Consider the following 27,853-nt stretch of genomic DNA (forward strand, 5'->3'; position numbering starts at 1 on the left):
CTATAAAAGGTAAAATTATACATGTGCCTGAACTAGGAAATGTTTTCCTGTATCTCAGGCGAAATAAAGGCTTAACGATACTTTATTTAACTATCATTAGCAAAATACATGTTATACATAAACAAACCACTTACATACAAATTATGCTTATACTAAAAATTAAAATCTATACACATTAAGCAAAATCTAAGAATTAAAATCAGTTATTATGGTTACATTGTGCTACTTAATATTGCTTACTTAGCGTTTTCTATTACATACGGCACGCGTTGGTGTGTTTGAAGCTTAAGACATTCAACTGTCAAATGTTTTAGCAAATAAACTACATTACCCAGATGTCGTGTTTCACTATGTCTCCCGTTCTACACTTTTACACCTCTCTCCAACGTACAGAGCAACTCATGCTGGCATCTTGTATAGCATGAGAGGGAAGAAGTTTTTACTAACCACACGCCCTATGTTGCACGCTTTTTTGCCGGGTTGGTATAAATCCTTTTATCCACGAAGATGCGCCCCACCATTCGTCCGCTAATGTTTGTGTGTCATCGGTACACGTTAAATTATCCATGAGTGTGCACGCACACTACAATAATGACGCTCGGATTGCTCGGATCAAATTTCCCGCACCCCGCGCTTCCCTCGACCAAGAATTGGTGGGGCGCGTCTTCATGGATGAAACGATCTATACTACGAACAAACCGACATGAAATAACGATAAACCGTCACTGGCAAATGGCGCATAATCCACGTCGTGCGTTAGTACCCGCTGAAAACCAGCTTCGTGACTTGACGACTTATTATGTCATATTTTAAACTATTATGTTGCATTTTTACTATACAATTATCTCTTCAGTCTGCCCGCGACCATGACTCGTGCAACCGAGTTGAAGCGTCGGGAGGGTAATCAGTGCGCTTACCATGAGTTTACTTTAGGTGTGCTCGCTAGGGACTGCGTAAAAAAATGACATTAATTGTATGACATATTGTGCAGCGCCCCTAGTGGCTACTTTCAACTTTACTCATGGTAGGTACACTGTTTACTGTTATAAAAGTGTCTTTGTTGCAATAAATCCCGTGACAATGATGACTTGTGTCATGTCACGATTTTTGCTGAGCATGCCTCAATTCTTCGGATAACAACTTTCTCTCTCATCTACACTCTACAACGCGGCCAATAAAAACGCATCATCATCATCATTTCAGCCATAGGACGTCCACTGCTGAACAGAGGCCTGCATCTAACGCCTTCCCACTACCTTTAAGAGGTCGTCGGTCCACCTTGTAGGTGGACGTCCTACGCTGCATATAAAACGCATAATGACAATTATTATAATAATGATTCCTTACCTGGCACTATCTCCGAAACGCCATTGCCGGTGCTGGCGGAGTCGTGCGCTCGCGCACCTCTTCACATCATACACGGGTCCACCTGCAGACAAAAGTCTATTTTAATACAAAGCAACAAGGTACCTTTCACGATGCAGCACACTTTCGTTGTGAAACCCTTTCAATAAACAACACTGCATTAACGACCCGGATCGAGCTAACTGCTCACCTCGCTGGATTGCGACTCTCCCAGAGGGTCGATGTGACGTCACGGCCACCAAGTACGCAGTTAACTCAACCGGGTTCTAATGAGAAAGAAGATTCATTTATGTGTTTGTATTAAAATGCATCATCATCATCATTTCGTCCAAATTACCTCAATGCCTGAAGACTAGAGTGTATAACCAATGTGTGTTACCAGTGATAACTTATGGCTCGGAAACGTAGCCTCTCACTATAGGCCTTATACAGAAACTCAAAGTCGCACAGCGTGCTATGGAGAGGGCTATGCTTGGTGTTTCTTTGCGAGATCGAATCAGAAATGAGGAGATCCGTAAACGAACCAAAGTCGCTGACATAGCCCGACGTATTAGCAAGCTGAAGTGGCAATGGGCAGGGCACATAGTACGCAGAACTGACGGCCGATGGGGCAGAAAGGTTCTGGAATGGAGGCCGCGTACCGGAAAACGCAGCGTGGGACGTCCACCTACAAGGTGGACCGACGACATCGTAAAGGTAGCAGGGAAGCGCTGGACGCAGGCCGCTACCAATCGATCAACATGGAAAGCATTGGGGGAGGCCTATGTTCAGCAGTGGACGTCCTGTGGCTGAAATGATGATGATTAAAATGCAACTTAGCAACAAAAATATGTTGTCTCTAGACTCTACATAAACAGACAACATGTATGCTGTGTTCATGGCCACGAAAAAACCAATTAGTTACTTCAAAAAACAACTGCAGTACCCGTGATTGCTTTTAATAATTTCTTAAGCCAGTATTAGATTCTTAATTGAAAAGCTGGAAACAATTTATCAATAAGAATCAAAACAAAGGGGCCTATTCGGCACTCCACGGTGATCGTTCGAGTCAAGCACCACTCGACACGAGGGCCATACACTCGCGAATGCTCGCGTTTTTGCCGCTGTGACAGATGAGATGACCTGTTAGGACCCCACCGTTTTGGGATGACATTTATATAGTCTAATTGGCTAATTAGCCAGTGTTTTGTAAAGATGATCATGAAAATAATTCATTTTCTTGATGACATCTTCAAGGTAGTCCGAGTGTCTCGGTAGACGTATACAGAAAAAAATCTAGCTCTACATTTTGGAATTTCCATATTCTAAAGAAGTAAGGCCGTGAACCTCACTTCTCTTGCAAACTAAGTATCACTATACAGAATAACTTTTGTTACACTTTTATAATGTTCACAAAGAAAACTTGTATGTCCCTGACTCTATCTATGAAATATCTCTCTCTATTTTTGTGCTTAGTTATGATTGTCATTATCCAATTTTTTATTTAACTATCTTATCAGCAACTTTTTTGAGGTATAGGTACTCCAGATTTTTGTTAGACACAAAATCAATGCATGCAAAACCGTAGGCCAAAGTTAGTTTGCAATATCGCTAATAATGTTCTGCCTTACAATACATACGGGTATATAATATACGGGTACTTCTCATTTACACTCAAATTTGATGGTCACACAATAATAGTTCATAAACGGTATAAGTTAGAACAATACCTTTGAAATCAGATGATTAAATATCTATTTAGCTACATACAAAATAAATTTTATCGTAATAGAAGCAAAACGGGTGGGACAATTCAGTGTATTTGATCTTTAAGAAGGTTTGTACTGACAGATGACAAAACTAAAATGATTGAATGCACAGATATGGATTAGAGTAGATACAGCAAGTTGATCGTCAAAGCGTGCCATTCCGATATGTCCAAATGGACATACATGGTCGAGTGATGTTCATGTAATCCGATTATAACAATCGGTTACGATGATTTTACGAGGACAGTAGTACGAACACGGTAGAAAGAAGAAATGATTTACGGATTGAGAATTGTAATTAACAGTAAGAAATAATAAATTAGAATAAAGTAGCAGTAGAAGAAATATAAAGTAGCATTGTTTTTAATACATATCCTGCGATGTACTCTTAAGAATTAAAACCATGGTCCCTGTATGTGGTGCACTCATACCGATCTCCAGGAACCGTACTTACTCATAACATTATGACACACACTGATCCGTGTATTCATACACCAGACAAGTTTTTGTATTGAAACGCTGGTAGGGTGAAAAAAATAATGAGATTTGACGATTTGTAAGAATTAATTTATTTAAAGAGGAAATATAAAGATGTTTTTGGTTTTGTATCTGGCCTCCGGGAAACCCCTAGTGCCAGACTTTTTCAAATAGACAGAGTAGAGGCATCTGCCTAAGGAAGTTCTACTATAATTTTGCCATTACCTTTTTTATAAAATGACGGCAGAAGAACAATTTTATTCAAACCTTTCGATTTGTTTTGATTATTTTATAGGGCTCGTCTAAAGCACAATACTATTCATTGCACTTATATAATTATGAAGAAAAATCTTTTGTTTCATTTTCACTTCGAAAGTTTTTTACCACATTAGAAATCTCTTCAAAACTAGGTACCTGACTTAGCTTTATGAAACAAAACGTATTGGCAAAATTACGCATTTTTACATTTATTAAAAATAAAAAGCTTGAATAGTCTTTATTTTATGAAACTAGGTCAGGCACTTACTAGGATATTTAAAAGTATGGAATTAAGTAAGAATTACTAGTAGTACTATTTAACATAATGGAATACTATCATTACTTTCATAAACATTAGGCACAACAAAAACATTATTTGCAAATTAACAATGTAGAATAACGTCTACCGCTACAAAATTATTTTAATCCACAGTCAGACTAGCTATAAATTTAAGAAAATATCAGTTTTATCTTAATTAATTAATTTTCGAATCGAGTCACACGAAATCTTTCGATGACTTTGCGAATGCAATACGATGATACGATTACTTTTACGTTGCGGCAATCACTAAAATTCGCTAAAATGACACTAATGACGTTTAAAAAGTGGCACGCTCGGCTTCATACAATTTTTGACACATGCTGCATCTATCCCACAGATATGGATTAGAGTAGATACAGCAAGTTGATCGTCAAAGCGTGCCATTCCGATATGTCCAAATGGACATACATGGTCGAGTGATGTTCATGTAATCCGATTACAACAATCGGTTACGATGATTTTACGAGGACAGTAGTACGAACACGGTAGAAAGAAGAAAAATTATTTACGGATTGAGAATTGTAATTAAAAGCACAAGTAACAAATAATTAATTAGAATAAAGTAGCAGTAGAAGAAGTATAAAGTAGCATTGTTTTTAATACATATCCTGCGATGTACTCTTAAGACTTAAAACCATGGTCCCAGAGCCCCGATTACGGTAACTTTTAACGTCTACAATCCAGACACGCTTCATCGATTCTGCGATACGATTGGTCAAAACAGCTGACGTACGCTGTTGAACGACCAATAGTATCGCAGAATCGAGAAGCGTGTCTGGATTGTAGACGTTAAAAATTACCGTAATCGGGGCTCTGTATGTGGTGCACTCATACCGATCCCAAGGAACCGTACTTACTCATAACAATAAAACACACACTGATGCATGTATTCATGCACTTGACAAATTTATGTCTTGAAACGCTGGTAGAGTAAAAAAATAACGAGATTTGACGATTTGTAAGAATTAATTTATTTTAAAAATACCGTCGCTTGCTTGAACAATATTTTCTACCTCTAAAATTTAAACAATTTAATTGAAACTTTGCCATTGAAAACTTAACATGTTAGACTTATTTGTGTAGTATTCGACTTGAACCGTTAAATTCAAATTTAAGGATAATTCATAAAAAACTAAAATTTTCGTCACCTTCGTGGCATCACCTTCGTGGTGTTTTATACACGAAGGTGATTTTAGGCCACGAAAGTGATTTCTTGCTTTGGTTTATTTTAAAATATAGTGACTGGTGTTTATGTTTTTACAATATTTTAATAATAATAATAATAAAACCGAAGACCATAGGGACTTCGAGTAAAAATAAAGAAAACATAAATAATAATAATATCATTTATTTCAGATAAACAGTATCCATATGGGTTAGTAACAATTTTTGCTTAACTAATTAATGGTTAGTAAAAAATATTTCAAACAAAATTAAATTAAAATTAAAATTCAAATGGGCATCAAACAATCAAAATTAAATAATAATCAATTGAGATCAACAAAGCAGGCAGGTTCATAACTAATAAATTATACGTGGTAAAGTAGAGATCAGTACATCAATTAATAAATAAGGGCCTCGTATTTTTGTTGTCTGTCTGTATGACTGTATGTATGTCTGTATATGTGACTGTGTATCTGTTTGTAAGATAAATTTAATCTGAAGTTTGAGTTAAAAGTTGTACAACAAAAATACGAGGCCCTCTGGCCTAAATAAAAAAAATATTTTTGTTGAGGGACTGATAATCAGTAAGAATTCTTTTTTATTGAGGTACTGATAATCCGTTTTTTGCTTCTTTAGCATTTCAGAATGCCACCAGTGTCACCCTTAAAACCAATTGCGTAGAATCTTGTAACTTAGTAGGTGACCTAATCGGTAAAATTTTATCTTGTATTTAAGTAGGTACCTATTTATATTATGTTATTGCTATTTATCTATGAATATAAGACAAAATATATGTTTTATAAACACTTAAGAGACATTTACAGTAGTAAAGTTTGAAAAAATTATTGCTGTGAAGTACAGAATCACTTTCGTGGCATCTAAAAATTCAAAACTTTAAATCTTCCAAACGAGACTCACTATTTGACTGATTTACTGAGAATACAATCTTCACATCAAGCGCTACAATTTTTGTTGCAAAAAGTTGAAATAAGTTAGAAATAAAATTCGCCACGAAGGTGACGATGAGAACCGTGGCGATGAGAAATACTCATACAATGTATGTTAAACCAGCTGCTCCGTTGTTTCGAACTAATCTGCTAAGTGGCTGGCGAGTGAAGCTCGGAACTTCACTGAAGCCAGTACAACATAGTATTTATTCTGTGCTAAACCGTGATACACACGGAAGGCAGGAACGCGTCGTAAACGGATCGTTTCCGCATCGTGAGTCGTACGACATGTCGTGTATCGTGACATCATTTCAGTCGTCAACTGTTGAATTTAAGCCTCTCAATGACTTCCAGATTGGCCGGTTGGTAGCACCTTGCATCCAGCGCCTTCCTAAACCTATATCATAGGTTTTGTAAATGTACATAATTTTCCCACGTTGTTAACGATTGTAAACGAAATCATTAAAAATATAGCGTACTAGATAAATATCAAACCAATTTATGCATACATGCATTGTGTAGTCTGGAATCTGGATAACCACAAGCTACACCCAATGTTATTACCTACACATACTTAATCAGGTAGGTACTTCATCAGTGGTCATTAGGTTCAATAAATCAATCATAGACTAATTACACGCTATTAATCAATGAGAAATATGTCATTAGGCATTAATGACTGAAAACCGGGCACATTAAGCACAGTTACCGTTACTTAGAGTATTACATCACACTAATTATATTACAAGGTGGACCGACGACATCATAAAGGTAGCAGGAAAGCGCTGGACGCAGGCCGCTACCAACCGGGTAACATGGAAATCATTGGGGGAGGCCTATGTTCAGCAGTATACATCCTATGGCTGAGATGATGATGATAATGATGAATTATATTGTATTTTATCACCCTAATATTTTAAAGGCGAAAGTTTGTGAGTGTGTAGTGTATGTTTGTTACTTCTTCACGTCTAAACGTCTGGAGCGATTTTAATAAAATTTTGTATGGAGCTAGCTGACACCCTGGATTAACACATAGGCTATGTTTTACCGCGGGTAACACCCCGGGGCACAGTTATAGTATATATATTTGTATCAATTCACTTTGTAATGATATCAAATCATTATACAGACGATTTAAAACACCGTGGCAAGGATATTAGTGTTATAAAAAGAAGGGAACTACTAACTTTTTACAAAGGTCTTTCAAATAAGTATTATTTATTCAAAGATTACATTTTCAAGCTTAACACTCATAACCTCTTTATAGTAATTAGTACAAATAAAACAGATTTCACCCTGTTATTTATTTTAGAAATGCAAAATTGTCTTACTTAATAAACAAAGACGTGAAACATGGGAGAATTCGTGAAAAGCAAAATATAACGCTTTAGCCCTTGGAGGCACTATAGCATTTGAAATTTAGACGAGGAAATGCGGAAAATGGGGCTCAGAATTAAAACACACGGGCTCGTATTGTGAACGGGTGGGCTGCGTGCGTTAGATTGACTAAAACGCTTTTTAAAAAGCACTCTCCCAAAAAAAATATTAGCTGTAGGAGCTGTTAACGTATACATTACATTAGATATTGATACCTAAACATGTCATACAGTTTTATAATGTATCGTACAGATCGCAATATTAAAAAGCTGAATATCGAGATAGTACACGAAAAATACTTCTGGCAAAAAATGTACATCAGGCTATTTTTTTTTTTCGTAAAATTGCACTTCTTACTACCTACTACATGAATACAATACAGCTTAGTGTGTTGAACACACATAAAGTGAGTAGATATACTAGCCTGAAAAAATAATATCACACTTAAAATTGCAATTACACAAGATATACCTACTTTCGAGATAAAAAAAAAGATTTGCCATAAAAAGCTTTTCATTTAAAATCTCTAACTTCACTAGTTTACAAATAAAAAATTTTTTCAAAGTGTAGTGCGTACTTTTGCAGGCCAGTGTATGAACACCACAGTTCGTCTATAACACTATTTGGTCAATTCGCCAACGATGCAGCTGTCTTTCTTTTAGCGTGCCCGTCCACAAAACTGACCGTGAGTACCCAAGCCCTTGTGTGCAATTTGTCCAAGCGCGAAGAGACGTCGCGAGGGCTCTCCACGGAGACTAAACTTGTAGTTTTGCGAGCGAATAACCGGACTTTTTGGGTCCCAAATAAACAGAAAAAATGTATAGAACTAGGCTTTACCCATATTTTCTAGTTCTCGATTGAATTTATTAAACAGCGTTTGAATTCAAGTTTGTTTTGTTTAAGAAATAATATACACAGGTGTACCATATACATATGTGCAGGTGTACATGTGGTAAACGGAACAATTAGAAATACCAAGGTCCTTGTCAATAAGCCTAAAAGTCCTTGGTCCAAGGACTACTCACAATTTAGGTTTATTGACATACTAGCTTTCCGCCCGCGGCTTCGCCCGTGTGGAATTTGGTCTGTCACAGAAAAACTTTATCGCGCGCGTCCCTGTTTCAAAAACCGAGCTAAAAACTATCCTATGTTCTTTCCCGGGACTCAAACTATATCTATGCCAAACAAAATCGGTTCAGTGGTTTAGACGTGAAAGCAAGACAGACAGACAGACAGACAGTTAGTTACTTTCTTATCTATAATACATATTAGTATAGAAGTATACAGGGTATCCCAGAATGGGTGAATCAAACTTCTAGGGGAGGTAGCTCTACTAATGTACTATCACTAAAAAATATGAAAAAAAATAAAGCGCATAAAGACACAATTTTTTTTTTTAAAGTGAAAATAATTCAGCCTTGCCTCTGGCTATAATTGCTGCGTTTGGAGTTTATTTCTACTTTTTTATTACTAATATTAATTGTACATGATCGCTTCGTTTATCTGTAAACAAACATTTCAAAATAATGACTAGATTTCGAGTTTAGAGCACTTTATTTAAAAAAAAATCCGTACTCAAATTTTTTTTTCATATTTTTTAGGGATAGTACATTAATAGAGCTAGAGGTAGCAGAATGGGTGAATCAAACTGCTAGAGTCTGGGACACCCTGTAGATTTTACTGAAAAAACCTCGACGGAAATGTTAATTTTTAAATTCAATCTGCCTTAAATTTAAAAAGATATACCTAATAACTACACTTGCGTTCTTGGTTGTGTCCCATTGACTTTCAAATGCTCCCTCCGATCAGTAAATCTCTCCAATGTTATCCTCACTTCATTATATCACCTAGTATTACGGTGCGTAGGGCGTGTCCTTCAGAGTGGCCTCGACCTCTCCAAGGCCGCCGTCTAGGCATTGGCTTGGCTTGATTTCGCCGCTGATATCACCTAGGCCAGGGATGGCAAACCTTTATGGATTAACGTGCCATTTTTCTGAAAAAATGTTTGATGTGTCATCAAATAACACCTAATGAGGGGTATAGTACAAGTGACGCCACTGGCGAGTGACAAGACCTTACTCTACAGTAGCAATAACTAATGAGGCAAATACGATAGCCCCTACTCAAAACACATTACATACCTACTATTTTATTTTATTTTGTGATTGGTGGCATGCCCTAAATAAAAGCGTGCCATTGGTTCGCCATCCCTGACCTTGGTTATGGTTCCCAACCTTTTCTGGACCAGGGACCACGTTTATTTCTTCACTAGCTATTCCCGCGATAATTATTTCCCGATTTTGCAACATTTTTCTTTACTGCTCCGCTCCTAATGGCTGTAAGATGATATTATTTAGCCTAAAGGCTTCCTCTAAGTATTATTTAAAAGGAAGATATCTTTATTTAAAGATTGGTAGTAATCCTAGGATTAATATTAATTACTTAAACCCTTTCATGTCACGCGGAATTCTATCGCTTGTGAAATTTTAAATCCTTCGTGGACCATATTTAAGCTCCTGGGGACCACAACGTGGTTGGGAAACCCTGACCTAGACTTATCGGGGAAAATAAGGCTAGGAATATAGAGAAATATGTAACCTTTACGGCATCGTAATAAACGTTTTATAATAACTAGCTTTCCGCCCGCGGCTTCGCGCGCGTGGACTACATTATCTACATATTTTACGGAACCATATTTTTTTCCAAAATAAAATTTAGCCTATGTTACTCGTGGATAATGTAGCTTTCGAATGGTGAAAGATTTTTTAAAAACGGTCCAGTTGTTTTTGAGCCTATTCATTACAACCAAACAAACAAACAAAGTTTTCCTCTTTATAATATTAGTATAGATTATTATCAGAAGAAATAGTGTAGTAGAAGAGTTGGATCAGTGGGCGTAGTGTGAGTTTACATCAAACGCTTTCGACATCGACTGCGTTAAAAATATGTACTAAAATTATAGTTCTTTAAAGTTTCCGCTAGGGGCGCTGTACAATCCGTCATACATTTTATGTCACTTTTTCAGTCATTATTAGTGTAGACGTTTGATATAAACACACAAAGCCCTCAGTACCTATGGTTTTCAGGGGTCTTTATTAAGATTAAAAATTACATGTTGACACGGTGACACAGTGTCGAGAAGGAGCACGTGTAAATAATACCAGCGATGACCCAATAGCGGCTTAAAAAGGGTTCGTTTAGGGTTGTCAGTCGTCTAAAAACATTTTTATGTATTTCACGTCCACGGATCACAGGCCTTTGCCAATGATATCTGTTAAGCCGGCTGGAAGCAGCGATTTGTAGTTTCAAAGCTATAAATCAGATGTGACCTTAACTTTAATATTCCATAAGTCAAGCCAACATCCCTGACATCCTGAGTATCAACAACCAACGTTTTGTAAAAATACATTTTTTCATTCAGTTAATATTGTATCTATAATAGAGAAACACGGGTCTCAACGCGACATTTTTATAGTATAGCAGCCGAAATATCAAGCCGTGAGTACATAATTATGTAATTCATTTAAAAGATGAGTTTCTCTATTTTAGTTGAAATGGAACGCGAAAGTTTAAAATCTAATATTGTATCTGCTTTAAAAAAGTTTTGTCTGAAATCCAGGATGAAGTATGGCAACCCTACAGCACAATCCGTATTATTTGACGCGGGCATCACGCGTATTGATCCCCCCCACCTGTACTTTTTTCCCGTAAAAGCTGCCATCAGCCGAATTTTCGTCCTCACACGGCGGGTTAGGTTTTATACCGATTCGTCGACGGAATGAGACGAAATCTTTTTAACGCAACGCCATCATCTTGTCCCAAAAGAAAAGCTAGCACAATTGTAACTTAATATGTAAATAAACTTGCTGAAAATATATCTAAACAACTCTCAATCTTAGAATTCAATTACTCACACACTTAAGATAATATCATTGTGATTTCCGCTATCTATGAGATAATCGTTTAGATGGGCCAAATAAGTCAATAAAGTGTTTTATTAAAACAATTCTATAAATTATTTAAACAAACATGTCTGATATATTCAGGAAAACATCACAAACACGTCATCAGCACGTTAACTCAAAACACTCGCACACAAAGTATTCCAATATCAAACTAAAAGAAAATGCAGACTTCATTTCCAGGGGATCTAAAATATGGAGCCGCTGGAAAACTCCAGCTAAATTCACGGGAAACTCAATATGACAGAGTTGAGTGCAGCTGAATTCAGTTTGCAGTGCGACGTGTTCTTTTGATGCAGTAATACGATAGCGTTGAATGCGTTATAGTTCAAAGTCAGTCTGTATTTTGTTTTCTTTTTTACTGAAAACGTTGATATTTTGAACCAATACAGAGAAGTTTTTTGACTGAAATTTAAACTATGTTTTTTCAGCAAAGCTCACTCACCTGATAGAAAATCTGAAGGAAGAAGCAAGCTTTATCCCGAATAACCATAGAGGACCTTCTACTAACTTCATCGAATGTTTTTCGCGACCATCGAGTTGTGCGCTTACCTACCGACCGCCTAGTTTTATTGTTACAATCATACCTAATTTATAATGATACTAGCGGCTCGCCCAGGCTTCGCACGGTTGCAATGGAATTTCCCGGCTTTTCTCTTCTATAATATGCATGTTTTATACCTATAAACCTTTCTCACTCTATCTATTTAAAAACCACATAAAAATCCGTTGCGTAGTTCCAAAGATCTAGGCATACATAGGGACAGACAGCTGATAGCGACTTGGTTTTATATTACTCGTAAGTAGTGATTTCGATTCTAAAAATTACTTTAAAACACAGTTCAACTCTTATGTATTTTTATTTGTTTGTTATTTCTATTTATACACAATTTCCAACTAACAATCAATTCCTTTCCTTGTAAATTCCCTATTATAAATCCCCGGCACTTGCATAACAATTTCCCGCAATTTTCCGGGAAAACTACTGGCATTCCCGTAAAGCGGCTTTCCATTTCCGCTCCAATAAAAGTGTTAATTTTTCCCGACGTTTGTATAAGGAAGGGAAAGTCGGTTATTGAGGTGACGAGGATTTTGCATCTCATTCTTACTTCCAATAATGTTCAGACTTTCGAGAATTAGAGAGAGTACGCAATAATTTTAGCATTGCTCTTTAAACTTATAACACTTTTTCGAGGAAAAGGGTGACGTTTTAAAAAATGAAATTTTTTTAGTGCGCCTCTACTTCAATAAACTTAAATCATTGTACATCGTTTATTATTGGCAGTTAAATCAGCATTATTATTTTATTTCTGAGAGGCTCTATCGAATATTGTTAGAACTGATTATTGTTTCGGATAGAACTACCTAGCAAATAAATACTTAATTAGATACCTCAATAAAAAGTTCTACCGTGCCGTGATCGCATAAATCGTACGTCATAACGTGTCAAACATTATCAGTTTGAAAAACACAGAAAACCAAAATCATATTCAACAAAAATAGGGCATAGAATTTAACTCTTTGGCTCAGCACGCCCACTCAAAAATTCTAGCTATTTTCTTTCTCTGCATTCAAACATTCCTGCCATTCAAAAATAGCGTTAAACACAGCAATTTGCGAAATTACTACATTCATATGACCTATTAATTCTTGAACCAGAACAAAGAATTGCCTCTAAAACCGTACGAGCTTGGCTCGCAATAATGAAGTTTCATATGACCTCGTCAAAATTTTTAATTCCGGCAACGGCTCTAAGCCGTTTGAGCTGGAACGAAGCACGTACGCCTTTGCTTTTTTCTTGAAATTAAAATAAAGAAGTATGCCGCACAAATAAGGTATACAGGGTGTTAGGTAAATGGGTATATGAGCCGACACTAGCCCATGTTAACATGGTCATATAAATGGTATGGTGAAGTCAGAAAATTGATATCTTCATTTTAATTATTTTAATTTTCATACAAATCAGATTTTATAAAATTTATTTTGTATGAAAATTAAAAAAATTAAAATGATGATATCAAATTTCTGACTTCACCATACCATTTATATGACCATGTTAACATGGGCTAGTGTCGGCTCATATACCCATTTACCTAACACCCTGTATAAACAATTAATTTAAAGACAAATATGGCTTGCAACTTGCTGTTCAGTTCTGTATCACAAATGACACACTTTTAAGGATAAGTACTTGTATAATTTAATAAGCAATATAATATAATAAGACACAGCTGTGTTCCCTTAATTGAAAAATCCATTTTTAATCTACACAAACTATTGATTATATACCTATATTATTTCTTGCAATGTTTTGCAATTGGAAACTATCTTTGTTTGTTACCTCAAGATAAGCTAGCGTAATCACAAAGGCTTAATATTCAGGGAAAATAATTGTTTTTTAAGGCCGGGTAGCAGAGATAATGGCGAAAATGAGGTTTTCATTTTTCATTTTTGAGGTACTAAACAGTAAAATTAAAGGCTAAGATTTTTATTGGGTATAGTTGAGGATATTTTCTAGGGCTATTAATGGATGGAAACATGATTTGATGAAGTTGACTCGATAGAATAAATTCCCAAAGTTACCTCTATTCGTTTTCTATTTATGGTTTTATTTTTAAAATAAGCGATTTGAGATTCTAAATCTTTTACTAAACTAAAGTTCAGCAATAACTTGAGGGCTTTTAACGGATGAAATTTTTATATTGCGTCTTATTTAGTTACTATGTTAAAAAATGTGGAAAAAATCGTCCATGACGGCTTGGACAATCTCAATCAGTCGCGCGGTGGCGCTTACGGAGGACGGACGCGTGTCAGTTTTTTGGCCGTGACAGTTCGCGATTTGTCAATATTTTTGACAATGATGACTTTGATGAGTCACAGTATAATAATATCAGTGTTACTGGAGAAAGCTTAAATTTTTGATAATTAAAAATTATCAATTTTGTCTACCTATTGAAATTTAAATCGTTCGCATCCTTTTAAACGAAGACTCTACTCATGATAATAAAATGTTTTTCCAATCGCTCAAGCTCCCGAGGATCTACCGATAGGTCGGGTGACGTAATCTTGAAATTCTTTTAGCCGGCGCGGAACTTCCGGACGGTCGGGTGACGCCACGCCTCTTTGAACCGTATTTACTTTGGCAGTTATATTCTATATTTATTCGATTCTAAAATATATTCCCAAAAATTTTTAAAGTTGTTTTAATTTGTATCACTTGGATATGATTTGTATTAGAAAGTGCTGTGAGTGTGACGCTTGAACGGAAGGAAGTCAACCTAACCTAACCAACTGCGTATTTCTAAACTGCGTATTTCTATACTGTGTAGCCGCGAGAGCTTTTTGGCGCGCTGTCTTCGGCGAAGTATTGCGCGCGCAGATTTTGACAGCGCGAAATACCTACTTTAGCAGAAATACCAAGCCTTACAAAGTTCAATAAAGTAAGTGCCACAAATGCTGTGAAAACGCTATACATAAAACGCCTAATTGCAAAAATAAATGACAATTGTTTTTATGAGTTCTCTTGTCCAAGTCTCTCGGGCATTCCGCGCAAAAAGTATATCGACTATTGTCAACGAAGGTAGTTATAGGGAGTCCCAAGCGGGCGCTTTCCGATTTTCTGAACGAACGCTATTTTTAGCAGTCTATATACCGCGATTTTCCACATCGAGTGTGCCTAAAACAATGGAATCAGGTCAGCAATACTCGTTGGCAGAACGCCATGGTATTGCCTTGTTGCGATTCTTATGACTTAAGACTCCAAGTGATGTGGTAAAGTGATGCTAAGTGGCCTGCTACCACCATCTTACCTAAGTCTGTCGTCATAACAATGTAAACAGCGGTTGTAAATTTCGTAAATGTGTGCCCCGGTTATGGCGTGGGAGAGCTGTTCTTTCCTGCCCTTTTGTCCCTATGTCTGAGAGTCCTCCACCTGGACATGAGCTCCCCTGGGTTACCTGGAAGTCTTTAAACAGACTTCGCTTCGGACGCAGGTCGGCCGTATTAAGGACAATCTGTTAAGGTGGAGATTCTTGGATGGCTCAAACTTGGAGTGCAAGTGTGGTTTTGTTCCCCAGTCGACGAAGCACATGATGTCGTGCTCTGCGTGCCCAAATAACTGCTGGCAGGAAGATTTAATAAAGGCTACTGACAACGCCACTCTTGTGGCGGAGTTTTGGGCTGACACTGTGTAGGTTTGTTGTCGACACGACAAGAAGAAGAAGAACAGCAGTTGTGTTTCGGCCGTCCGTCCGTCCGTTTCAGCCAAATGACGTCCACTGCTGGACAAAGGCCTCCCCCAAGGTTTTCCACAATGAACGGTCCTGCGCTGCCCGCTGTGTTTCGGCAGTTGGAGGTAATATAGCCAAATTCTCTGTGGTTGAGGATTCCACCTTCAGCTTTATCATTCACTTACCATTAAATGGGATGCCGGCCAATAGCTTTTATTGGGCGAGGTCTTTGTTCAGCAGTGTACGTCTTATTTCAAGATATGGGCCTAAATATGCAACTGGTAAAAGCTACTATGTATTTCATTGTTAAAATTCACCTCTATTAGAGCTGTTTTAAATCGTCTGTCATCATCATCATCATCATCATTTCAGCCGCTGGACGTTCACTGCCTTTAGTATGATACAGTAGCTCCCATCTCCGACGTTAGAAAACGATTCGATTTAACTTGTATCTTTTTGGACAAACAGTCTATTGGCCATAATTCATACCACATACCATCTTTTGTGCTCCAGTCTATAAACTTTAGAGGCTTGTAAAAGGAATGTTGGCAATACAGCTAGTGCTTTGTTAGTACGCCAACAATTGTTCTATTGCGCTAGAACGAGTTCGGAAACGGGTCAGTAATTCTTGTTTTGGCAACGCGCCATTATAATGCCTTGTTGCGACTTTTGTCGTGTCTCAAGACGTAAATGCACTGATGTATGAAACTGGTAGAGATGCTGCTTGTGGGGTTATCGATAAATCTATGGACGTTCCACTTATCGATAAGTCTCCTATGTTCTTCTGATTAATTTCGTTGCGAGTCCAATGACAGTTTAACTTTCCCCCGGGACAAATTTGACCTTCATTGGTTGGGTTTTTGTGGCGGTCAAGCTGTAGATCCTGGCTACACAGGAGTTGCAGTGGTGGGAACGAGAGGTGGGAATAGTCCCGTTATCGATAAGTCTATCGCACGTCCTGTCATTTGTCGCGCGTCCTGTCACTGGCATATGCACGCGCAGTGACCGCCATCGCCGACGCGATCTGCACGCGTTGGTTTGGCTGAAGCTTTATTGCGAAACTATCTGCAGTAGTATCAATAGTATCTATAGGTAGTAGTTTCCGGTAGATCTATAAAATAATAAATATCGATAGTTTACTCGCCAGAAAAGAAAGTGCTAGGCACTTTCTCAACGAATGTAAAATTAAAAAAACCACTGCCTGAAAACCCTACAAAATGATATGTATGTATTTATTAGCATTTTCGTAGACTTGTCTATCTTGTCTCAATCTCTAGTTCTCTAGCCCATGTAGCGTAGCTATAGGCAAAGCCGCCACTGGTTTCAATAAATATTAGGTTATTAATAGGAGTACCATTTGTAATATCGGTAGTACCAAATCCAATATCGATAGTTTTGGTACTATTATTTCGACATCCCTAGCGGGTGGCGAACTGGCGACATAATTTGGGCCCGTATCATTTATTATGTTCTCTACAAGTTAGTGTAGTCTCTCGTGTAAGTCCGACTTAGTGTTATTTAAAATTATTGCTCCTTGCACGTGCGAGGAGAATGTTCTTGGCACGGTGCGATAGTTGCAGTCTTGGGGATTTTATGGCTGCTTTAGAATTTAGGGCTTCTATTTCATGGTTTTATTTATTTGGAAACTCAACAACTTTGTCGACAATCTACATATTACAGGGTACTTAGTACATATTAGTAGTTTTAGCTGTACTATTTTTATGACTTCTACTCCTTAAAGTATCATCATCATCATTAACATCAAGTCATTTAGTCTCCATTGCACAACCTTCTTTAATTCACAAGATGAAAACGGAGCATTTTGCCTAGACCTCCCTACGCTGGCCTGAAGGGCCGGGAAATCCTGATATGTCCCTAGTATGGTTACTGCATGCTTTTCCTTAAAAAAAAATACAGCCTGATTTTTCATATTTCGAATTTCCGTGAAATAACAACCTCGTCCACTTATAAGGTCGACTGACGACCTCATAAAGGTAGCAGGAAGGCGCTGGATGCAGGCCACTACCAACCAACAATCTTGAAAACATTGTGGGGAAGCCTTTGTTCAGCAGTGGACGTCCTGTGGCTGAAATGATGAACAACCTCGTTCGTTGTCAGTTAAAACATGCAAATAAAACTGTTTTTGGAATGATAACCAAATTATTTGACTCAGTGACCTTCTAACATGCAATTTATTCAAAATATGTCTTCAAAACACGCTAGATTATATCTAGTGCACCTCGAGCATGCTTCCGAGCGTTTTCACAATAACCTAGTTAGAAGTTCTGGCAAAACGACCAAAGTTTGGAAGGACTTTATATTGCAGGTGAAATGCGCCTGTCTGCAGATAGTACTAAAGGTCAGATGTTTTAGGCCTGGTTTAATGGCGAGTATAACTCAGCAGGAAACCTTTTTGGCACAAAAACACATCATCTATCTTTCTTCTTCTTCTTTTTTGATGATGTTGGCAATACACGTCGTGGTCGACTTGATTTGTGCCATTTTCAAGTTTAAAGTGAGACAAGTTAAAAAATGAGACCAAGTAATGATTTAATGAATGATCATAGATGATACCACTTCCCACCCTTTGAGTCTCAGTAAAGTTGTTGTGCTAAAGCACTCTCTCTCTCAGTAAACTGAGACCTCATATGGACTACTTGAGAGAACCCGAAGAATCACGATGCACTGTTTTGTTTCATTTGCCCACACTCATGCACGTTCACGAACACTTAAATAATGGTTAATAATCAACCATTATTACACATTAATAGTCGCCCAAACACGTATTTTAGGAAATAAAACAAAACCGCAAACATGACGCTTCAGATTCCCGCTAAGAAGTCCCACATCATCTATCTTTAAAAAAGCGAAAGATCTCACTCACTCACTCTTCACGAAATGTCAGAAACAACCAGTGCTAGGAATCTCAAATTTTGCATGGGGGTTCCTTTATATACGCTCACTGAGACAGGATTTCGCAAAAACGGGGTCGGGGGCGACCGCTAGTTACCTTTATTCTTCCAAATAATCTTATTTCTATCTATTAAATACTGAAAAAGAAAATTACCTATGTTCAACCTTATGAGTACTGAGTAAGGTACAAATTATCGTGACAATATCAAAGCCCTAAAAGCTAAACCATCAAGTCAACTTGATAAGCGTGACTCGAATCACACCTGCGGGCTTCGCGTGACCTTTATCAAATAGTTGATTGAAATAAATCATCATCTTTGTGCCATTAAAATAGAGTTCACAATCGTCAAGCACGGTCCGTTGACAATTATTTAGTTTTAACTACCCTCGAGTGTCTACTTGAGCTTTAATGTTGCGGTAAACGTTTGTGGAAAAATTATACATTAACTGATTTTGAATTTATTATGTAGGTATTTGATGTTTGTTTACAGGATATTGTTACCTTGAATAATAACGATAATCTTAATTTTGTGAAAAGTTTTCATGAACACACGGCCACACCGTGAACTATCAATTTCCGTTTTTGCTCTCGTTCTCATTAAAATATGGTGATTCTTTGCGATAGAACGAGACGACATGACAGGCAATGGATAGTTAACGCTGTTGCCGATGGTACATCCAAAGAGTTAAAAAACCTAGAAGATTTATAATGCAAACAGAAAGAAAATAAAACAAATTTCCTGTTATGTGTTACCATAGGGGTCACTTAAATTAGAGATTGATGGTGAAAACGGGCATTAGACTATCAAATCACCAGCCCCACCCATGCCCTAATCGCGCTCTATTGTCACAAATTACCAAATAATTGATGGCACGTCAATTATGGAAGCCGTGAAACCATTAACTCGTAATAGTTTGTTAGTAAGCCATAATCAAACTTTTTGTCGGTCCATTTTCATGTGTGAACACAATCAATAAAAATATACGCAATGTTGTAACATTTTCGTGCCTATTATGTAGAATTTTTTTTATTCTAATGCTGTAAAAGTCAAATTCAAAGTCAAAATTTCTTTATTTGTCTAGACTAGACTATTATACATATAGTACTTACAAATCGTCAAATATTTTGCTCTTAAGGAGCCTCTCCATATCTCATAATCTTTTTACCCTACCAGGGCTTCGAGACCAACATTTGGCAAGTGCTGAGAAGAAGCGCCGCAACAAACCCAGTAGGTATATTTGTTACTCACAGTAATAACAACTTTGCAATCATGGGGAATAAGTCTTCCAGTGACTTGGTCCACTTTTAGCTTGGCCCACGGGCCAAGTCACTGGTTTGAATTTTAAAATAGGTTTTTTCCAGTGACTGATCCGGGCCCACCTTCAATGTTTTATTAGTAAATTAATTTACTCATAATATAATATTTGTTTAAACAGCAAATCAACAAAAATCTACTCTAGTTTTAGTAGGCATCCACAACCTCTTTGGGTAGTCCTAAAATGAGAACTTTTGTTCAAGTTTTGTCGTAAACTTAATTTACCACGTTTACTTGCGGTCAAACGGGCCTTGTACGAAACAACTAAGTACTTGTTTAGGTATATTGTTCGTTTGAACTAGCATGTGATGCGACGAACGAAACTATTGCCACCTTTAAAGACAAGAAAAGTTTATAGAGGCAGTTGTTTATTCAACAGGTTTGGTCTAGTGCCTTTTTAGGAATTTTGAAACTAGCCAAGAATTCAAAAGATTTCAATCATGAAATCGTAGTCTGCCCTTACATTGTAATATTTGTAATACAACCTTATTCGTCTTTCATCATTATTTTAGTTTATAGTAATACCACAGGTAATAATAGGTATATTAGACCTTACAAAACATACGATATTTTTCTTAAACTTGTACAAATTATTCAGCCAGGCTTCCCAAAAGTCTGCTACACGTTAAAGGATTCAACTCCAATTATCTCCGCGCCAATCATTCATCCAAAGTTCCAATCCAGTACATCAATCAAAACGGCTGCGGCACGTTCAAAATCCGTAGTGCATGCATACAAATACCTTCCGATCGGATCAGTTCGTAACTGCTCGAGCTGTAACGTGAACCGACGTGGCACAAATGGAGTTACGGTGCCTTTGCGCGTTTATCGTGGCTACATCACTATCGGACAGGCGTAATATGATAACGGGCTGGGCAAAGTGGAGGTAATTGGGAGAGTAAAGCTGGGACAAACTGGGCATGTGCCGGTGCTCACACAGCCAGAACAAAATCGGCATGTACCGGTGCGGACACAGCTGAGACAAATAGCATGTACTAGATGAGTTTTTTTGACTGTCAAGCTGTAGATCCTAGAGTTGCAGTGGTGAGAACGAGAAGTGGAAATCGTCCTTTAAAGCTGGTGTGAATACTGGATGTTTTTTCCATAAAAACTGAAAGATAAGACGTTTGTGGTTAAGCTGCAGATCCTGAAATATACAGGAGTACGATAGTGGGGATTGTCCCGTAAAGCCAGGTAAGGCCCAACTAGAAAGGTAGTGTTACGGTTCGCTGCTCGTACGTCGCACTGCAGTTACGCCAGCTCCGTGCTATAAGTTTTGGGAGAATGCAAAATAACACAGATGCTTACACCTGCCAAAACCTGGTATGGGGCATTCCACGCGAAGCGGGCAGGTAAAAAAAGTCGATGTTTCCGATTTCAGTAATATTTGAGTATGTTCTACCTAAAAATATTATTGATACGTGTACCAAATATTTTTGTAATATAATGACTAGTTTAAGAGTTATGGGTCTTCGAAGTTTTCGACAACCGGTTGGCATTCAGGACTTCAAAGCCGATTATGGAGTCATAAAATTATATATTAAAATAATTAAACCACGGGATTTATTACTTCATTTACCGTGCTTTTTAACTGTATTTTTGGAAACGAAAAAAAAAATATTTTTTCCCAAAAAAAATGCAAATTAATTTTTTTTCCTTGATTTTCACAAAGTTCGACCCTTTCGATTTTTTTAATTTTTTTTATTTAAATAGCTAATATTGTGTAGAACATTCATGCCAACTTTCAAAGTGGGCGTGGAAGTGGATTCGGAGCTAGACTGAAAATACTGCCGAAGGGTGGCGGCCGCGCCTGAAGCCCGCCGCCTGTACGCGTTTAGTGAAACTGACAAGCAAATAAAATCACTTTTGACGGAATGTTTTGTAGATTTTTAATAACACCAAGGCATTTTTAATACCTATTAAATACTAAAATACGTTATAAAATAAAGTAGTAGTAGTAGTAAATAAAGTTGCGTTTTTCCGTATCGTGAAAAATAAATTACATTACTCGTAACTGTGAATATTTCCTAACAAAAATAGAATCAGCTGTTATTTTTATACCTTTCGAGTTACAAAAGGCGATTATGTGGGAGGTAGACGGTCGTCAGTGCTTTCATCCTATTCCTATGAAATTAAGTGGCTCATAATAATTTTTAGATATAATGAATACTAGACCTTTCATTCTATCTAGTCTTTTGAAAGGTCGTAAATTATTGGTAATTAGAAGATATTGTGGACTGGATTAATAGATCTACCATTTAATTTAGGTCAGGACTAATACCCAGAACCGAACCGAACCGGCCGTGCCACCCGGCATGTGCGGATACGCCATAACTAGGCTTGTGTAGTACATGTACTATGTACTAATAGGAAGCAATTCCTTTAATTAAGTGAATGAGAACGAACTATTCCGTCTTGGTCGTTCAAATCGGTCTTTTAGTTCACTTTGGTACAGCCGATCACTAATGAATAGGTGTGAACGAGACGTGAAATTGGTGACAACCGCGCGCGAGCGAGATGGATTCGGCTCTGCGAGTGTGTAGCGAGTATTTTTCGATATTGGACCATAACTGCATATGAATAAAGACTTTTTTCATTCGATCTACCTAATAGAATCAGTGTACTAAAATGTGCTAGTTAATAGTACTAGAAGACCGAACTAGTTCATTTGACCGATTTTCGGAGTTCGGAGCGATCCTTTCAGTGTCCGAGTAAGAACAAGCCTGGCCATAACGTATTTTTTAGTATTTAATAGGTACTAAAAATGTATTGGTGTTATTAAAAATCTAAAAAACATTCCGTCAAAAGTGATTTTATTTGCTTGTCAGTTTCACTAAACGCGCACAGGCGGCGGGCTTCAGGCGCGGCAGCGCGACGGCGCGGCGCTGGACGCCACCCTTCGGCAGTATTTTCAGTCTAGCTCCGAATCCACTTCCACGCCCACTCTGAAAGTTGGCATGAATGTTCTACACAATATTAGCTATTTAAATAAAAAAAAATAAAAAAATCGAAAGGGTCGAACTTTGTGAAAATCAAGAAAAAAAAATTAATTTGCCTTTTTTTTAGGAAAAAATAATTTTTTTTTCGTTTCCAAAAATACAGTTAAAAAGCACGGTAAATGAAGTAATAAATCCCGTGGTTTAATTAATTTAATATATAATTTTATGACTCCATATTCGGCTTTGAAGTACTGCATGCCAACCGGTTGTCGAAAACTTTGAAGACCCATAACTCTTAAACTAGTTATTATATTACAAAAATATTTGGTACACGTATCAATAATATGTAAAGGTAGAACATACTCAAATATTACTGAAATCGGAAACATCGACTTTTTTTACCTGCCCGCTTCGCGTGGAATGCTCCGTATGTGTCTTCAGCAAATAAATATGAATAAAAATACTAGGTATATGAGAATTCTAAATATATGAGATAAAGTTTATCGGTGTAAATGGTTGGTGTTTTTTTAAATTAGTAGTTCCATTCCATCTCATTCCACATTTCAATTGTAGACAGCATAATATCCTTTCTTAACCAAATCAATTTATTTTTTCACAAAACGACGCTTCGTTCGTTCGTTTCAGCCAAATGACGTCCACTGCTGGACAAGGCCTCCCCCAAGGTTTTCTACAATGAACAGCCCTGCGCTGCCCGCATCCAGGCTCTTCCCGCGACCTTTACCATCGTCGGTCCACCTAACAAACGATGCTTACTCGCTAAAATGTTGAAATAAGCGTCAGCGTAACGTTCGAATATACGTACATCGCGACACAGAACACGACGTTATACGACGTTTTTCAAACGGTAACGACGGTAATAACGTGGCACAAATGGAGTTACGAGGTGCCTTTGCAGGTTATCGATTGGCACATCTCTATTGGACGGCATGCAGGCTAATATGATCTGCTTAAGGGCTGAAAGGGGCTGGGCAGTTCAATTATGGTGTTAGAGCTGTGATAAACTGTTTGCTTATGACCCCTTGGTGAAGGTACATTATGTTGACTACATAACTTTTTCTTAATATTAGGTAACTACGTAAGTAACTAACGTAGCGTAGGCAAGCCTCCCTCTAGGTGGACCGACGATCTCGTGAAGGTCGCGGGAGGTGCCTAGATGCGAGCGGCGCAGGACCGGTGTTTGTGGAAATCTTTGGGGGAGGCCTTTGTCCAGCAGTAGGACGTAGTAGTAGGACGTCCATTCACAAGGTGGACCGACGACCTCATAACGTAGCAGTCAGTCATTATAGAAATCATTGAGGGAGGCCTAAGTTCAGCAGTGGACGTCTTATGGCTGAAATGATGTTGATGAACTACCTAGGATGGCACAGCGACCCAAAGTGTGTCTTACTCTCGCTCCATTCTGTTCCTAAGATTGTAGTTAGTATTATTTTCCATCGTAAATGACCTGATCCGTATATTCCGGAAATTGCCGGAAGAACTAACAAATGAGATGACTGATTCGCTTGGCTGATCCGAAGTCTTACGGTCTGATTATTATTTTTAAGTGGAACCTGTGGTAGAATGTAGCAAATCGAACGCACAGCGTTGAATAGAGCTCTGTGATAGGTTCATGTGTTACCCTGTGCGTCCTCATAGTAATGTTTTTGAATACGGGCGATAGTCACTTTCTTGATTGTAGTTTCAAAAATAGTGACAAAAATGCCTACAAAACGACAAAATGTGTTTAATATGTTAATTTAAAATACATACTAGTAATTACTACGATAGTAATGCGTCTCCTTGAACCGTGGTTTAAACAAACTATCAACCTTAAAGCCATGTATTTATTAGGCATCATATTTTGTTGATAAACACTGTTTATGATACATGTTGCCGTGCTCCCCGCTATGAGTGGAGAGCAAGTGTGGACGGCCAAGTTTCAAAAACCTGTGTTTATGGTAAACTTGTTTCACACTAGTCATAAACAGTTTATCAACAAATGTTGCCTAATGAACACATGGCTTAAAGGAAGATTATTCTGACATTCGTCTCATTAAACTGAATGCGCATGTATTGGATCGGTCGCTTTCAGCAATAAGCCAGCAAATAATCTTATGCATGGCACTAATACGCAAATGCATTACTCTGTAGGGTTGCCACAATTTCTGAAACACGAAAAAAATATTTTTCATTGTATTTTATTTCATCTGAGTAAGAAACACAAGAATGTTTTATGGTCTTGAGGGCTAAAGAATAAATTCACGCTTCTGATTGAGTTTTAAACCGAGCTTTGAGTGTCGATTTATAATACAAGTCTAGTTGTGTATTTTAACGACACTTTAAAGCAGACGCGATTCAATTCAGGTTATTAGCAATCAATCAATTTCAAGTTTTATTTTTTTCAATATTCAAATAAATAAAATCTACAGCAAATATCGTACTTAGAACTTGTTTTACAATGTGGACCTAATAAGTCGCTTAAGCTACTGGATCTATAACTGATAGGTTTAGATAGCAATGCTGATTGGTTATTAAATTACGTTGATTAAATTATGCGACATCCGCTTAGTGTTTATTACATAAAGTTGGTCAAATAAGACTTTTCCATTTAGACTTGTTGTTTACAGACGTCTGCCTGTTGCCTCAATTTGTGGTTACTTCTCATTTTGTGTTTTGAGCCTTCTTTAGTTGTAACTCCAGTGTATGCATTTAATTCTCTTTTCCTTAGTATTTTCATTTCATTTCAATTTTTTTTCCTTTGCCAACCCTATCCCCGTAACCGATCCGGTCCGGACGTATCCGGAAATTGGCGGTGCGGCCTTTGCTTCGGCCGATGAATATGCAATGGCCCCGTATGCATTTGAAATCGCGTTATCTCTTAACACTGTATTGTACGAGATTTGAATTGATGCGCTTTGTTTTCAGCTAAAGCGGTTAAAGCGTTCCGATCCTGAGATAACTGGGTTATAAGCATCCATTATGGTGCTACATGGATGAGTTTGTACCTACGTTTCTTGCTAATGTATTCTCAAAATGTCAGGCAGTGATAAGGCTAAAAAAATAAGGCGATTGTAAAAAGTTCATAACGTAAGAGCCAAATTTTAGTCAAAATTTAATAAGATGTAATTTTCTTTATTTCTTTTAGCTGCTGACCCGTAATGAGGCAAGTCTCATCACCATAATTATCATGAGACCATATACTACGAGTACATTATAATGCAGGAGCACAACCCTCTCTAATTTATCACAAGCAAAATACAAATGTGTTACAAATCGTAACGTATACCTTTAGACAATTGTTACGTTTTTAATACTGTTTGCTTGGTAGGCATTGTGCCTAGGCCTAGGCCATGCTAACACACAACCACGCTATTGATGACTATCCCAACGTAAAAACCTTTCGATTAACCAAATCGAGAAATCCCGTCTGAGAAATTGAATAAGAATTAACATTAAAACGAAACCGCGCATATAATCGCAGGATTATAATTAAAAAGTTGTGCATATCGAATCGGAGGTATTCCCATTGTCTCAGAACTCGAAATGTCAACCTCTGACATTTAGGGGATCATGGCTAATCTTATTAGGGGATGATCCCTTTCCAGCTCGCTGCGTTCAATTATAAGGGAGGTTCTTTCTGAGCTGATTATTCGGTAAGCATTGTTTCGGTTTATATGAGTTGGGACTCAGTTTTGAGTCTTGATTATTTCTAATTTACTTTAATGCCCGTATTCACAAACATTACTATGAGGTCACAGTGCGCGTGGACACGCAGAGTGACACACGAACCAATCACAGAGCTCTATTCTATGCTGTGCGTTTGATTTGCTGCTTCACTTAAGCAACCATCGTTTGTGAATACGGGCGTAAAATAGTGCTGCGTTGACAGAGTTTGTGTCGGAAAATGTTTCAATATATCAAAATCAAATTAATCGTTAAGTATGTAGGGGAGACCGAGGAGAGTTGTGACAAAGGAGAGTTGTCACATTGTCAAATTTTTTGGAACTTATTAGCAACTACTGAGCTCGTAACAGTACGCGTTTTTTGTCAGTCTCGAGCTAACAAATACACTCTGTTGCAAGCTCGCGGATAGTTAACAGGTTGCTAAGAATCGTCAATTTCACAACTGTCCTCTGTCACAACTCTCCTCGGTCTCCCTTAGGTCCTTTTAGGGCACTTATACATATCCCGAAGATAACTTGCCCCGCCGTTACTTCGGGACAGCTTAACAGCTGCACGCAACGAAAGCTTGGAACGATAAATGATACAAGGAAAAGTAGAAGGTTAACGTTCTCACGGTCAAACACCTAAGATGGACAGGCCTCATTACGTTGGCTACTAAGGCCCGGTTTCTACTATTATCTTTCTATTATGACTAACCAGCACGCGTATGTAGTTGCTCCATTTTAAGGCTTCCCACTCTGCACTAATTTCCAAGACTCACTACTTACGGCACGACACCAGATACGAGTGCTGTTCTGTTTTCGTTTCAGCCAAAAGTAGTCCACTGCTGGACAAGGGCCTCACCCAAAGACTTCCACAAAGACCGGTCCTGCACCGCCTACACCTAGTGGGGGGCATGTCCACACTACGTCTTCCGACCCGTGGTCGCCACTCGGTGTGCTGTTTATTTTCTAATAAAATTGTTAGCAACATCTTTAAAAGCAGCCTTTTTATCGATGCAGCAATACCATTTAATGTAATTTGTTAATCACCTTTGTGTTTCCAAAGATCGCACTCTCCCAGAAAGTGGTGACCTTTCATGACCGTTTTCAAGAGTGGAATATCAGAATGAAGGATAGATATATCGCTAGCGACTTCTACGATCCGTCCTTT

The 27,853-nt window shown here is 37.8% G+C and overlaps 1 protein-coding gene across 1 annotated transcript in view; it reads right to left on the reverse strand.

Moving 5' to 3' along the window:
* The window catches only part of ace1 (acetylcholinesterase type 1), a 78,167-nt gene that overhangs the window by 30,375 nt on the left and 19,939 nt on the right, over positions 1–27,853 (reverse strand). The window contains exon 2 of the mRNA XM_028313356.1: positions 1,348–1,429. The gene's annotated coding sequence lies outside the window, so the exon portion shown is untranslated. The remainder of the gene's footprint in view (positions 1–1,347; positions 1,430–27,853) is intronic.

This window comes from Ostrinia furnacalis, unplaced genomic scaffold, assembly GCF_004193835.3.
Source record: "Ostrinia furnacalis isolate ACB-3 unplaced genomic scaffold, ASM419383v2 OfSCF4235, whole genome shotgun sequence".
Classification (NCBI taxonomy): Eukaryota; Metazoa; Arthropoda; class Insecta; order Lepidoptera; family Crambidae; genus Ostrinia; species Ostrinia furnacalis.